Source organism: Xenopus laevis, chromosome 6S (genome assembly GCF_017654675.1).
Source record: "Xenopus laevis strain J_2021 chromosome 6S, Xenopus_laevis_v10.1, whole genome shotgun sequence".
NCBI lineage: Eukaryota > Metazoa > Chordata > Amphibia > Anura > Pipidae > Xenopus > Xenopus laevis.
The window spans coordinates 74,390,331-74,406,271 of record NC_054382.1 but is presented as its reverse complement, the minus strand read 5'-3'; the positions used below and the strand labels follow the sequence as shown (position 1 = coordinate 74,406,271).

The 15,941-nt window shown below is 37.2% G+C and overlaps 1 protein-coding gene across 5 annotated transcripts in view; it reads right to left on the bottom strand.

Moving 5' to 3' along the window:
• f13a1.S (coagulation factor XIII, A1 polypeptide S homeolog) overlaps window positions 1–15,941 on the bottom strand; it is a 121,106-nt gene that overhangs the window by 80,980 nt on the left and 24,185 nt on the right. For 4 of the 5 annotated variants that reach the window (XM_041567674.1, XM_041567675.1, XM_041567676.1 and 1 more), the window contains one exon: window positions 14,832–14,915. The gene's annotated coding sequence lies outside the window, so the exon portion shown is untranslated. Of the gene's footprint in view, window positions 1–11,256; window positions 11,395–12,273; window positions 12,359–14,831; window positions 14,916–15,941 lie in introns of those variants that run through there. The other variant, XM_041567677.1, reaches the window with a different exon arrangement.

Sequence of the window (15,941 nt, the reverse complement as noted above, 5' to 3'; positions counted from 1 at the left end):
GGCGGCAAAAATGCCATTCCTGGTAACTAAGAGCTGAATTTACGGTTTTCAACCCAAAAATTCAGCTTCTTCTAGTGCAGAGAGTGCAATTGCGCTCTCTGCACTAGCGACGTGGACCACCCCTGCCGGAGCTGAAAAGGTGAGTGCCATGGGGAGGGGTGGGGGCGGCAAAGGAAGGCCACCTCAAGCGGCAAAATGGCAAGGATCACCCCTGACTTCTCCACCTCAGACCAGACGAAGTGCTAAAAAGAAGCTAAATCTTCCTCAATCTTCTGTCACTTAAATCATATCCTATGTGCCGAAATTTTTGGGTAACCTGTTTTCTCCACACATATGGAACATTCATTTTACAGTGGGGCTCATGTGTAGGGCATTATATTAACTCTCTTGCCTTTATTAAGGTTCCCTGGACATGTGTAATAAAAAGTGGTGACTTCAAGCATTTGCACCAACATTTATAATAAAGACCTCCATACAACTTTAAATTTCCGCCCTATGCAAAATTAAACTAAGTGCAAGATCACTAGGTAGGCACAAAGGCCAAAGTAACGCTAGCGAAAAGTCCCCATCATTTGACGCCCGGGACAAACTTCGGATTTTAATGAATTAGAGTATTTGTAGGGCAGTTGCGCCTGGCGAAGTGGTGAGAGGGGTGTGAAGCTGACGCTGGAGAAAGTTTGCCTGTTGTTGAATCTGCCCCAATGAGTTACCATTGAAAGTGAACATAGACATTTCAGTAGCTTAACCAGTCAATCCTTTGCACACCGTACCCTACTGAGTAACTCAGTTAACTGAGTAACATTTATACAATGTCACAAAGTATAACCACGAATAATGAATAGCAGGTAAGGATAAAAATAACAGATAAAAAAAACAAGTGAATTTGAAGTGAATTTTAGTTTTGCATTTGCACTTTGCCCCATATTAAAAAGTCTTACACACTGATCTGTAAGAAACTATTAGGGCAGTTAAAACTTTGTTTTTAATTCAAATTCTGTTGTGCTTCTTCTCTCTTTGGTTACATTACTATCTATCTTATTGCTGTTTTAAAAAAAAGAGAGCTGATAAGGAGAGCGTTTTCACCACAGGAATGTTCACTCATAAATTCTTCAGAAGAAATTTTAACACATGCCTGTTACTTTCATAATACTATGAGCTGACTTGGAATTTGTAAGAACTCTGTGCACATTTTAGATTGCAAAACTGCATGCAAGTGGGTTACTTTAGTTTTTTAAGTATAATATGTTTAGATTAAAAAGTGATGTCATGTTTGTAAAGGCAAAATAAGATTAATGTAATCATCATTTTAAGATTAAAAATTAGTGTTTGCTCACTGATTTGAAATATAAACCAATATTTATAACAAAAAAAATAATTATGCCAAGAACCAATAAGAAAGGAAAATTAATTTCACTTCACAGTTTTTCAGTTAAGTTATTCTAGAATTCAGTGCTTTTGGACCATTGAAAAAAAGTGTAAAGTTATTTTTTTAGATTTCATTTTCTCAATGACAAGAGGGCTCACGTAAAATAAGTTAAATGTTTTATAAAAAAAAAAGCACCATATGCAATGTTTTCTCCACAAGGCAATCCAGTATGATTCCATATTTAATATAAATTGCACCCATTTCATAAATTTGGACAGCGGAAACAGTTCAGATTAAGGGAGGCTGAGAGCAGCAGAGCCAACGCTCTGGCCTAAGTGACTGCAGTTGAAATGTCCCACTTGGGTCTTGTGCTGTTAACTCTGCATGACAATGGTTGGCTAATCAGCTGTTTGCATACAGGAAAAAGAATGTCAGTAATGACGCTATAATTGGTGGAAAATTCCTAGAAACTGGGAACTGACATAAGTCCTTTAGGCAAGAAGAAGCAGGGGCCCAGAAGAAGGTTAGGGAACAGACTGGAAAGGTTAAGAGAGGGTGATGAAGTGGGTGGAGTTCAGGACAGATTGGACAGGAGGGAGCGGGTAGAGCACAGGCTAAGTCGGCAGAGAACAAAAACAATATGATAGGTCAGTCAGGTTGAGTCCTGGGCATGAAACAAATATGCAAGTTTCAAGATATAGAAGTGAAAGGATTCACAGTACTAGAAAAGAATAAATGTTAACACATATGGTTTCAAGTCAGAAAGGCTAAGTACATGCCAAAGTGGTCAGGCCATTACTCAAGCGAAGCTGATATATACAAGATATATATAGGGAGAAGTCAGCAGTGGGGATGGGCGAATTTTTTCGCCTTGTTTCGCCGCAAAAATGATGCCCATAGAAAAAGACGCGCATCAAAAATTTTTCTTTGACGCCCATAGACTTTAATGGTCGTTGGCAACATTTCAAATTTTTGGCGAAAGGAAGCGGGTCAAATTCGCCCATCCCTAGTCAGCAGTGACTGGCTGGTCCTAATTGGCACTCCTGTGTCACCTTTAAATAAACTTTTATAATGGTGTAGAGAGTGATATTCAGAGACAATTTGCAATTGGTTTCCATTTTTTATTATTTGTGGTTTTTGAGTTATTTAGCTTTTTATTCAGCAGCTCTCCACTGGGGTCCAAATTATCCTAGCAACCATGCATTGATTTAATTGAGAGACTGGGATATGAACCCACTGGCTAGTATGATGAGTCTATATGGAGAATATAACAGTTTGAGGAACAGTTTTTTCCCAATTAATGGATACTTTCATTATTTACTGCTTGTTTATTTGAAATATTGCTTGCCAAGTGGTGAAGTGTAAACATGCCTATTCACCGACTCACTAAATGAGCTTCCAATTATGATTATTTTATATTTTGACTTGAATTAAAGTTGATGGCTGTGGCCATTATGTAAGAATGATTTTCTGTTTTCCATGAAGGCTTTTACATATGAAATTAATTCACTCATGGAGAAATATGCTTTAGCGGCAGAGTAAGTTGCTTAATTGAAAGGTCATTTTCTTCTTGAGCAGTTTATTTGCTGGTGATTTTGTAGAGAAGAGAAAAGATATTTTAGTCCTGAGCATGGTCAAAGTCTGTATTCACAGCCTTGTCAGTACATATGTCTACTCTGCTTATCTATTTCTATAATTTCCTGTGGTTTTAAGAAAAAAAACCTAGTGAATAGTTTATTTTTTTCAATTCTTGCTAATTTCCTTACTTCCAAATTTCAGAAGCAAAGGTGGGATACTTGGTAGCCCAGGGAATCTGTCAAAGTTGCTAATCTGCTCAAAGACAGACCTGAGACCCTGTGAGAAGTACTGCTGGGGCCGCCTTATGTTCATCTTACAAACCACTAGCAATGGTAGAACCCTACTCAGTTAGAAATACTATAATTCAACAACTATGTTAACAGTAAAAATTTGTTTATTATGACTATGCAGATTTTCCTTCATCCAGGTCATAGTATATCTAGTATATATGGATCCTGATACCTAAAGTCTACAGTAAACCTTACTGGGGTTATTTATGTTATCAATATTTTCTGAAAACCACTCCAACCAAATATGCACGGACATTTTCCCTCTATTTATCAATACATTTTCACGAAAATACATTTTACGAGCAAAGGCTCTATAAAATTGTGAAAACTATTTTTTTGGGTTTGCCACCCAAAGCCTGAAACCTGGGCTTATGTACATTATGGGACAGATGTATCAACATTTAAATTTGGGTTTATACCGTCATTTTTTGCAGTTAAATATTTTTATCACAACTGAGTCTGAGTTTCTAAAACTTTTATTAAGCTAAAAAAATCAAAAGCTAAAAGCTGGCACGTTTATGTAGAAATCAATGGGAGGATTATTTTTCAAATTCAAGCAATTTTAAAATGTAAGCTTTTTCTATAAAAGTACAATTTTTTCAGACTTGAAAATAATAAGTAGAATGTGATTTAAATTTGTTTGAGGACAAACATGTCCAGCTTATCAGAAGGACCAATGTGGGTCAAATGTTTCACTTTCACTTAATTTTAACTCTTCAAAAAACAAATGATTAACATAAAAGTATCCTAATCAAAAATCCTAGACAACCTTCGTTCCTTAATCAAGAAAAAAGTTACAATGCTCCTCTTCTCTGGAGATTCTGTTTTAAATTGGCATCTATCCTTGCTTGGGCCTATACCAATGTATGTATCATAAAAAAAGATATTGACGTGTACTGTCACTCTTTATCACCCTTTGTATGGCTGGGAGCAGTTGCAGTTGGTTTCTTTATCAGAGTTCACCACAGTTTACCAGTGGGTAACTCTCCTGTTGTACCTCCAATTTTGCAATATTTTAATGTTCATAGTGATTACATGACCCTTAAAGTCCTGTTTAAGTGAAAGCTGTGAATTTCACTCAGGCAAGCTCTGTTTCTACCCTTTAATAAAAATACCCTTAAAGGACATGTAAACCCCCTCCACAAATATGTAATCAGCCTCTTTGAAATCTTTAGATACCTGCTACTCTGGTTAACAGTTAGGCTGCAGCATCTCCTAAATCTCTTAAATAAATCCTTTTACTCCTGCAACCCACTCTGCCCTTTCCTCAGGAATTTACTTTGGCTCACGGCTCATGAGCATGCTCAGTTCTTCTCAGCTCAGATTACTAAACACACCTTCCAGTCTAACAACCAATGAAGGGATAGCATTGCTGGTTCCCATAGAAACTCTAGCTGTCTGATCCTATTTTTCTTTTTGAGTTAAGAATTACATTTTACATGGTAGATTGAATTATTCCCAGGGTTAACAGTGTAATTTAAAATTAAAAACGACACCATAAAATAATGACAGAATCCCTTTAAATATACCCAAATGTACCTATCAGATATTGATTTGCCTCAGTATTGTTCCAACTACTTTCTGCTTCCTCTATAGCAAATTTAGTACCATCCTCTACCAGAGAAATAACGCCACCAGGCACATCCAGTAATTATAGTCAATGATTTCATTAAAAGGTTATAAATCTTGCATAAACTAATAATAAATGATTAAATATGAATTAATGCTAAAACAAATGTTAAAAAGCAGCTGAGGCCCTTTGTTAGTAACATTTTTCTTTTTTAAATACAGTCAAGACAGATGTACAAATGTATAAGAAAGATGTAATAGTTTTTACCGGTGTGCAATGTATATAAGTTTCTATATTAGCACCACAAAGCTAAGCCACATTCAACCAAGAATTAGAAATCCAGAAGTACAGGTATGGGATCCCTTATCCGGAAACATGTTATCCAGAAAGCTCTGGATTACCAGCCATCTCCCATAGATCATATTTTTATTATATATATATCCTTTTTATTTGTAATAATAAAACAGTACCTTGTACTTGATCCCAACTAAGACCTACAGTAATTAATCCTTACTGGAGGCAAAACAACCCTATTGGGTTTATTTAATGTTTGAATGATTTTTTAGTAGACTCAATGTATCAAGATCAAAATTAACGAAAGACTCCTTATCTGTAAAACCCCAAATCCCAAGCATTCTGGATAACAGGTCCCATACCTGTAATGCCCAAATGTTTTATGCAACTTGCACTAAAATACATACATATTGCTGAATTGCGTGCAAGTTGCAGTGGATTCAACTTACCATAGTGCACCAACTTTTATTCTAGTATCATGCTGCCATATGGGTAAAAAGAATAATTTGCCATAAAAAAAATGTTCTTTGTTCTATGCACTGTGTTCATAAGTAATGAATATTCAGAGTTGGTTTAAATGCTGGACTGGGGTTTGCTTCCAGTGTTCTCAGCAAGATTATAGACTTGCATTGGCTAATGCTCTCCCTCAAAGATGCTTTACACAGTAGAGTATAGCTTTTAATAAGCCTCTGGAAAGTTATGTGTCTTGTTTAAAGCATAGACATGGAAAAAGTAATGGATATAAACCACCTGAACAAACATTAAAACTGTGTTACCATTGAAATGAAATAACTCTGTGATGTTAACCATATGGTAAACAGTATCTGAATTTCTCTAAATCAGAAGAACACAATTTTCTACAGCATAATAGCTAATAAAGTGGGGGTCTTGTATGGTGAGGGCAAGGGGTGCCACAGACAGGGGTGACAGACTGACAGTGAGTCCTAGAGAGGAATTTGGGGTGTGCCAAGGGGACATCCACTTTAGTGTGGCCCCATGAGAGCTCTGTTTTAGTCAAAGAATATATTTAGTTAGTTATGACTTAATTGTGCAGTTATTGTTCATGCCAATGCACTTGCAATTCTTGTGTATGAATTATAAAGCTTTGTGTTATTACAAGTAATAATTTACCTGAGAGAGAACTGTTGTGTCCTAAAGAATTTGAAATGTTGCAGAATGCATTTCATCTAAGCTCCCATTCCGTGTTTGCAGCCACCTTTGAATTTGAGATAACCAATCTGCTACTTTCAAGTCACTGGTAACTGCATATCTGAATATGTATCAGATAAATCTCAAATGTCTTGCATAACTGAGAGGACCCACAAAGAAAAGAAAGCAGAAGGGAGCCCTGAAAAGGACCTAGCTGAAATATCAAATGTAAGGCCTAGATTGTAAAAAACAAGGTTAGAAAATTCTGAACTAGTGCAAATTTTTGGTGAAGGAGCTTTAGCTCGATGATATTACTTCGTAAAAAGACTGCTGTATCAGCTATTCAGCCATAGATCCAAAAATCTTAAGACAGAAAATACATTTACCCCAGGTCTTACTCTATTTGTGGTTTCAAGGATAGAAAATAGAAATTCTAACACAACTCTAAAAGGCATTAAGGTCTACCCACCAACCACTGACATGAGCCCCCTTGGAGTTCCAGCACCATAGCTTGGGCACTAGTGATGTGGGTGTTATATACCGATCCATACCTGACCCTAACCCACTATACCCGCGCTCACCCAGTACGTGAGTTTATAAAAAGGAATGTGTCCGGCAGAAGTGGGGCACTAGCCCACAAACTTTGTGCGACTGTCAACCGAAACCTGCTTGACCCGCAGGTATGTTGGGCTTTGGGCCAACTTGCACATCATTATTGGCCACCACTCATTAATTCAGCCAACCCTTTCCTCTGGGGCGCCAGAAGAAGGCTGGAGGTTAGCTATCAACCTGCATGAGCTCAACACTAATTGCCACATATTTTTTTACTAGGAGAAAGAATATGAAATCTGTATTCGATATGCAATAAATATAAAACACACTGCTAGGAAATCCAGAATCACTTGAATTGCAAGTTAACAAGTTGCTGTATTTATTTAAATTGGCACATACAGGTCTGTATAAGTAATATACCGGCTTGTTCACTTGTAATCTGAGTTATGCTGCATTCCACTAAATTTTGGGAATAGGAGTAAAATGTTCTGTTAAGACTCTACGTAGTATGAAATCCCTTCTCTTAATCCTACAACAGACCTGACAACCCTGGAAGCAAGATGATTGTTTTCTTGCATTATTTACAACAATAACACCAATCTATCTATTGCTTAGGTCCCAGTAACAAAGATCATACAATTTACTATTTACATTTCTTTTTGTAATCAGTACAGTAAATTGTACGAGCTGAGGTTAATATGCATGATGCAGACGTGTGATTGCTGAAGCTAAATCGGATACAGTTTAAATAATTAACATGGAGACAGCGGTGGAAGCAGTGATTGCTTATTGGACACATTGAGGCCAGTAATGAGAACTTAATCAGGTTTGGTCAGAAAATGTTGAAGGTTTAACACCTTGGGAATATTAGGCTGCACTACTTCAACAAGCCAACTGCAATTGCCATTGATTCATCCAGAAAATTCAAAAGGTATTAATTACTTTTGGTGTTCTGTGTCGGCATAGGCCCCTTACAGTTAGAAAGGTTTAGCCTTACTGTGGATGTAAATTTACCATTCATTATAATGTTGAATTCATATCCAAGCTGCTAAATTCTCCATGGAGGTTAAATGTGCCACTGATCAAGAATTGTCTTGAATAAATACAGTACAAAGTGTAATTGATCAGTTTCTTCCTATATTTCTGTTACCTATGGAGTAGTATCACAAATAATAACTGGTGATTTTATGTGCTTATTCTGATACTGAAATTCGGAATAGGCAGTTTTAAACAGTTTAATTGCTTCAAAACAAACAAAAACAAATAAAATGCCAGAAAAGTACAAGGCAAAATAACTTCATATTTGATGAAAATATAATAATTTTTTATACTAAGGGGCACATTTACCTAGGGTCGAATATCGAGGGTTAATTAACCCTCGATATTCGACCGTCGAAGGATTTACCGCTATTCGAACGATTCAAAGGTTTTTAATCCATCGATCGAAGCAGTGGCGGAACTACCGGGGGAGCAGGGGGTGCGAGCGGGCCAGGGCCCGCCCCCTCAGGGCCCCCCGGCAGCTCACGCGCCACTGACAAATGCTGCAAAATGCGGCCGTACAGAGGGGGACGAGGCCCGACTGCACGTCACGCACCAGGGCTCGTCCCCCTCTAGTGTCGCTACTGGATCGAAGGATATTCCTTCGATCAGGAAATTGTTAGGAAGGCTATGGGGACCTTCCCCATAGGCTAACATTGGCCTCAGTAGGTATTAGGTGGCGAACTAGGGGGTCGAAGAATTTTTTAAACAGACAGTACTTCGACTATCGAATGGTCGAATAGTCGAACGATTTTTAGTTTGAATCATTTGATTCGAAGTCGAAGGTTGTAGCCGGAGGTCAAAGTAGCCCATTTGATGGTCTAAGTAGCCATATTCGACCATTCGAAATTCAAACTTTTTTTCCTCTATTCCTTCACTCGAACTAAGTAAATGGGCCCCTAAATGCTTGCCGCTTCTTTCAGCTATACACAATTGTATGAATCCGTGATTTTGCCATTTTATGAGAGTCATTTACCCTTCTATGTGTCAAACCAAACTTTGCCATATTTCAGCCTGTCGGCTCTGTTTATGTTACCAGATGTACTTGCAGAAGACAATGTCACTGCCACACTGTCATGCCACTGGTAGCTCCAGCATACTTGTGTCTGAAGAGAAGCACACAGACGTCATATTTCTACAAAGTGCTGGAAATGGCATAATCCTAACAACATATGCAATTGCATCTGACTTGCAGCACAGCTGAAATACAATTGTGAGCATTTTAATGCATTTTGTGCAAATGATTCAATAACATCTTCCCCTTGTGGCCACAATTATATTGGAAGTATGAAGAAAATGTAACTCTATATGAAATAACAATCACTCAACCTGTCAAAGGTTACCAGGTCATCTTTAACATCCTCCTTTACGGTGCAATCGTGTGCGGTAGCGGTTTTATATTTTAATAAGAGAATAAAAATACGCTCACAAATTCCTTTGACAGGGATTTGAAAAGCGAGATATAATACAATTGTCTGTGAGTACCAAAATCATCACTAGTAAAAGTGTGGGCACCTATATCATATTCTAAAAACGCACCCTCTCCAAAACACAACTTTTTCACTGTGGTTGTGCACAAGCACTTTGGTGTAACTAATTGTTTACATTTGGGTTTTTATACACTGATAAGATTGAATGTGGTAACACTAAAATGGTGAGAACTTTATGAGATCGCTATGTATTTTCTTGTTTTTTTTCCTCGATTTTGAAGTGCATTCAGTGACATCATTTTGAACTGTATACTTTGGATGTGGAAGAGAACCTTAATCGTCACTGGACTGGGGGCAATGCTTTCTTTGGGACTTGGCAATTTGAATTCAGATGAAAAAAGAGTTGGGGAGCAACACAAGAATCCAAAATGTTCCTTCGGCATACCAAATAAGGGCTGTGATTGGCTCTTTGGACCCTATGGGGCACATTTACTAAGCTCGAGTGATGGATTCGAAGTAAAAAAACTTTGAATTTTGAAGTTTTTTTTGGGTACTTCGACCATGGAATAGGCTACTACGACCTTCGACTACGACTTCGATTCGAACGATTCGAACTAAAAATCGTTCGACTATTCGACCATTCAATAGTCGAAGTACTGTCTCTTTAAAAAAAACTTTGACTACATACTGCGGTAGTTTAAACCTACCGAGGTACAATGTTAGCCTATGGGGACCTTCCCCATTGCTTTTCGAATGTTTTTTTGATCGAAGGAAAATAGTTCGATCGATGGATTAAAATCCTTCGAATCTTTCGATTCGAAGGATTTCATCATTCGATCGAACGATTTTTTCCTTCGATCGTTCGGTCGTAGGATTTGCGAATTCGACCCTCGAGGTAAAATTCTACGAATTCGAATATCGAATTCGTAGGATTTTACCTCGAGGGTCGAATTCGAGGGTTTATTAACCCTCGATATTCGACCCTTAGTAAATGTGCCCCTATGTGTACTGTTAGCTTACAGGAGGCCCTGTTTGATAGTACAACAGTTTTATTACTCCAAGCCTGGAATTCAAAAATAAGCACCTGCATTGAGACCACTGGGAGCAACATCCAATGGGTTGTGAGCTAAATATTGCTCGTAAGCCACTGGTTTGGGATCACAGGTGCAAATGTTGTAATTACCTTTGTATTTGCAACCATTTGCAAGATTATTGACTACTGACTACTGCTACCTATAAGTGGCAAAGAATCTCCAAGTACTATAGCCCTATTGGCAATTGCATGAAGCAAAGCAACACAGCAAAGGAAGGGAATAAATACAAACAAATGTTGTGTAAGGAGATGTCAAATACAATATAAAACCTAACATTTATTCATACCCATCATACAAACAGCTTCACGGTATTAAGCAATTAGGTATTAAATTCCAGATATAAAGGGGAATTCAAATCTTCCCCTGGGATGCACTCAGACACAGTTGCAACATGATACTCTATGTATATGTATCACTCCCTAAGAGGGAACATCAGAATAAGATATAGAATCACAATTCCAGCTAAATGCGAATTCTATTACATTACCTCAATTGCCTTAGCAGCTAGAATCTGCAAATTATTCATTACACCTGCAAGGTTTGTATCTTTAATACTATGAATCAGTAATTTTTGATATAAATGATGGCATGATTAATATCTAAAGCTCCTTAACATTTAGGGGGTGATTTATCAAAATCTGAATTTTTCAGATCTTTTTAAATAAAAAAAAAAAGTACGACCAAACTAGAATCTACGTATTTATTATTTAAAAAGCACAAATTAATTGGTTCGGGGAAAAACCCGACAAAATCCTATGAAAAATCATATTGTATGATTTTCAGTACGAGTTTTCACTGGGCTAGTATGGTTGAAGCATGCAATATACAAGTGATGTATCAGTGGCATTACATATAAATAGATCAAATGATACCATATTACATAATGGACACTTACCCCACCCCCAAGAATTAAGAATACTTCCCAACTGTCCCGTTTAAAGCTCACAGGCCGCTGTTTGGATAGCTGTTTAAATGTCCCACATCGCTCTGCTTCTTCAGTTCAATTCTTCAGTTATTCTTAGTTCCTTACTCCCTGAGAAAAAATCCAAGATGGGCACACGTGCAAAATATGCATGCAACAAGCAGAGTGGAAGCAGCAGGAAAAAAATTTCGTGTTTGTATTCTGCTTGTGCTAATGTAAATGAGGTAATGCTTCCAATATATCCATTTCTGCATCAATCTTTTTGGCATTTCTGGAGTGCATGGAGTGTTCTTTAGCCATTTTTACAGAGATTATACTGGCACTTCTGGGGTTAATATGCTGAATTTCTATAGTATGTCGAGGGTTACTTTGCAGATTATTCATAATTTTTCTAGTAATTATAGTGGCACGTCTTGGGCTAGAATGGTGATTATCCATTTTCTGTAGAAATTATTCTAGCACGTCTTAGGTCAATATAATGATTTTCAATTTTATACTTCAATTTTTATAGTGGCACTTCTGGGCTTAATATGCCTGTATTTTATTTAGTGATTCATATGTACAGTATCCATTTTCTGTAGTAATTACACTGGCACTGCTGGGGTAAGTTTTGGTAAAATGGGCATGGTATTTAGGGGCCAAAATGGAGTTGGCCAAAAAAATGTCTGCAGTACTGTGCTCATCAGATATTTTTGTCCTTTTTTTTTTTCTTTTCTTTTTTCAAATATTGGGAGTTATAATTTTACCTTCGAAAAGGGTTAGCTGCCCTTTTTGCTTGCTGCTCTAAAGGATGAAAGCTGTAAGGGTTGGTAGCAGCAGTAGGCATACATTTGGCTGGCCACATATCATTGCTCTTAAACAGACGACAAAGAAGAGACAACAGACAACAAAGAACCTCCTCTAAGTGGGAGATGAGGGTGGCCTAACATATGTGAAATCAGCCTCCTGTGTGGGAGACCCTGGTTCGATTTCCATCACCATCACCAGTACCTTGTGACTTGGACAAGTCACTCAACCTCCTATGTCCTGGTTTATATATAGGCAATTCTTCGTTGTATTCACAGGGAGGGGGCACTAAAAAGAGAGACCCAGTTTAAAAGAACTGTCTTTCTAAAATATTTATTTGTATTAGTAAAAGGGCCACAGTCAATTTTTCTTTGCCCAAAGTAGGTCTGTTTCTGATGGGTGCCCTTCTAGTCTGTTTCTCTGTTCCTTGACCCCTGCCTGTTCTTGACTACCCTTGTATTTCTGCCTGAACCGACCTTTGCCTGTATTTGACTATTCCTCCGGATCCTGACTTTGTACTGCATTTACTGATTATTTTGACCCCAGCCTGTGTCCTTGACTATGCTTTTGGTTTCTGATTGGTTTGACCCTGGCCTGTACTATGCTTTGCCCTATCTCTACCCCTCCTGTTACACCTTAACTGTTCCCTTGCCTGCCCAGAACTGGTGGCATCAGAGTAGCTGAGGGCTCCTCCCAAACAGTAAGATGGTTGTTATGGGTGGAAGCGTGAGCCATGACCGGAACTTTGGAGTAACTTGGAATCTCGTTCTGGGTTTGGGAAACCCTACATGACACCCACACACCAAAACTACAATTTAAAAAAATACCTTTATTGGTTTTATAATGTTTTAAATGGTAGAATGAATTATTTGCAATATACACAGTGTAATTTAGTAATAAGAACTACAATTTAAAGATTCATAACAGAGGCAGTGTCTCCGCTACAGGGGGGAATAGGTACACTATAAAATGGCGTGCCTCCACCCAGGGTCAGGACAGACTGGGCTGTAATATCCCTCCCTGGGAACTTCTCTGATCCACAATCACACACATGGATATGGTTGAAAGGTTTTAAATAACATGCAGACATATATTTCTCTTTACAATTTCTCTCTTTAGGTGGGTGTTGTTTATGGTCACACAAATGATCAGTAAGTGATTCCAATTAATCATCTATTCACAAACTTCAGGATGAATGTTCACAACACCCCAGATATGGCATTGCCTGCCTTTGGTGCAGGCGAATCTAACAGGGGTCTGAGCTTTTGGCTTTTCACAAAATAACTCCTGATCCTGTCTTTCACTTCTAGAGTGACTATAACAAACTGCCCTTGCCCTTACTTTACCTATTCTGGAACCTTCCTTTGTTCCAAGCCCTGTGGAGCACCACTGTACTTTCTCCTTTTATAAAATAGAATAGTGACATCTACAGGCCAGTCACTGAACTGCCAGCAGAATACTTTCACACAGTAAAAGGAAACAGCTTCCCTTCTATAACGGAGGACCCAGTCTAACTGACTAAGTAATGCCCAGGGGACCAAAGGACCTACCATGTTAGCAAAACCTTTACCTATATATATATATATATATATATATATATATATATATATATATATATATATATATATATATAGTGGTAGGGTGGGTGGCACTCCACTTTCTCAACTTCACCCAGTTGCACGGTTAAAGTATCACATGCGCTCTCAAATGAACCAGCAACACAGGGATTTTTTTCAAAAGTAAAAAAGTGTATTTAGTGAAGCATGTTCCAGGCTGGAACATGCTTCACTAAATACACTTTTTTACTTTTGAAAAATATCCCTGTGTTGCTGGTTAATTTGAGAGAGTATATATATATATATATATATATATATATATATATATATATATATATATATATATATATATATATATATATATATATATATATATAGTAAAGTAATGCACTCACAGGACTTTAAAATATGGTGAAAAAGAGATAAAGTGTTTTTATTATTCCAACATTTCAGTCTTCCTTGAGACCTTTGACAAATCATCAGAATCATCAGAATAAATATTGTAATGCAAATCTGCTTTAAATAAAAATACTTTAAGAAAACACACAATCAAGATTACTTTAATAAGTATACAAGGATCTACATTAGAGATGTGACTGTTTGCTTGTTGTTACAAAGCACATACAAACTCAAGACGTTATAGTGTATATTGAAAACGGAATACTTAGTATACTATCTGTCACATCTCAATCAGACCCTGTAAAAAATTACCTAAAATGTAGCCTATCCAGCTCAGATAATAAGTAATGTAGAGAAAGCAGGGGATCCTAGCAACATAATTAAAGGACATCTTTGTAGGAGTTTCCTTTATATATTTAAAAATAATTATTCTTAAAAAGGAGGTCATCCCTTGTTTGTGTAGTAAAATACATGTACTGATAATATTGATACCCCAGTGATGGAAGACCTCTTAGCCTGATTACCATAAAGTTTTTTTTACTGATGTATCTGTATGAGTTTTTCTTGAAAGTGAAAACATTTTGACATATTTCCATTATCGCTTCTGTGGCACCCTATCAAAGAGCATACCATGTTGATCCTTGCATTATTATTATTATATGGATAAAAAATGGTTCTCACATGGCCATTGCTCTTGGTTTGCTCTTATTAGGTTATATATTAAATGGTTAATAAAGTTATATAAATATGTGTCTACAAGCGTGCAAAGATCAATGAATAAAACATGATAATTAAGCTATGACCAACCTTCATCCACAAGTGAACCTCTGAGTCATCCATTGGGTATTTGTTTGAACGTAAGGGTGGAATAGGGGATTTCTTCCATGCAGGCTGTACCAAGAAAAAATGTTCATGAAGATAATTAGATAAGATCAAATTAACATAAATACAATAACTAGAAAAAATGAGCAAAACTGCACCTTAAAACAATTATTTAATTGTATAGTTGCCGAATTCTTCATTAAAGAAAAGATGTGAACTTATAAAAGCCACTCCATCTTGAGCACCAAACAAGAAATACTGTATTAGATACCTCATATAACACTTTATAAAACTTTAGCACTATAAAAAGTTAAAATGTACTTTGAAAATTGAAAGAGGTCACCTTTAGTGAATGATTAGTGAATAAAGTGGTCAAAGCCCATTGGTGTGATAAATCGATAAAGCCAGGGTGATGCAAAATCATCAGTATTTTTGTATTGATGTATATTCACTAATATTGTTGTGCTTGTCAGACCTCTGTTGTGGTTTGTACTTTTGACATTCAAACCATTTTAAGTTTGAAAAATGACCTTGTGTTTTGTGAGTTCCCCTTATTATACACTGGATTAAATCCTCTCTAAAGAACTAATGACTTTATGATGGTACTTTGTACCCATGGGCATTTAAGCATGTGTTTGCCATACAGTGCATAGTTTGTGTTGCACAGACTCACAGTCCAGGGTGTAATCAATGAGCGCATGAGTTGCAGTACTGTAGAACACATAAGGGGTGATTTAAGACCTCTTGGGTACAATGCATCTGTCTTTGCACATTGCCTTCCACTATTCCGCTAATTGTTGAAGGTCTCTGTGGCTGCCCCTATGAATATAGCATTGTCTGCCTTTAGTATCAACATATTCATGAGGGCCTGATGGGGGAAAGTATGTCAGTGCCCCCCTACCTGCCCAAACTTACTTGCACATCATTCAGAAAAGCAAGTTAGTTAGTGGCATAGAATGTAGGCTGCAATGGGGCCCTGTCCTTAAAGGGGAACTCCAGCTTCCAAATCAACATAACATAACACAGAAATCCCTAATTTACCCAGCACAGTTACCTGTTTCTTCAAAAAGTATAAATAAATGTCATGTTCTATGC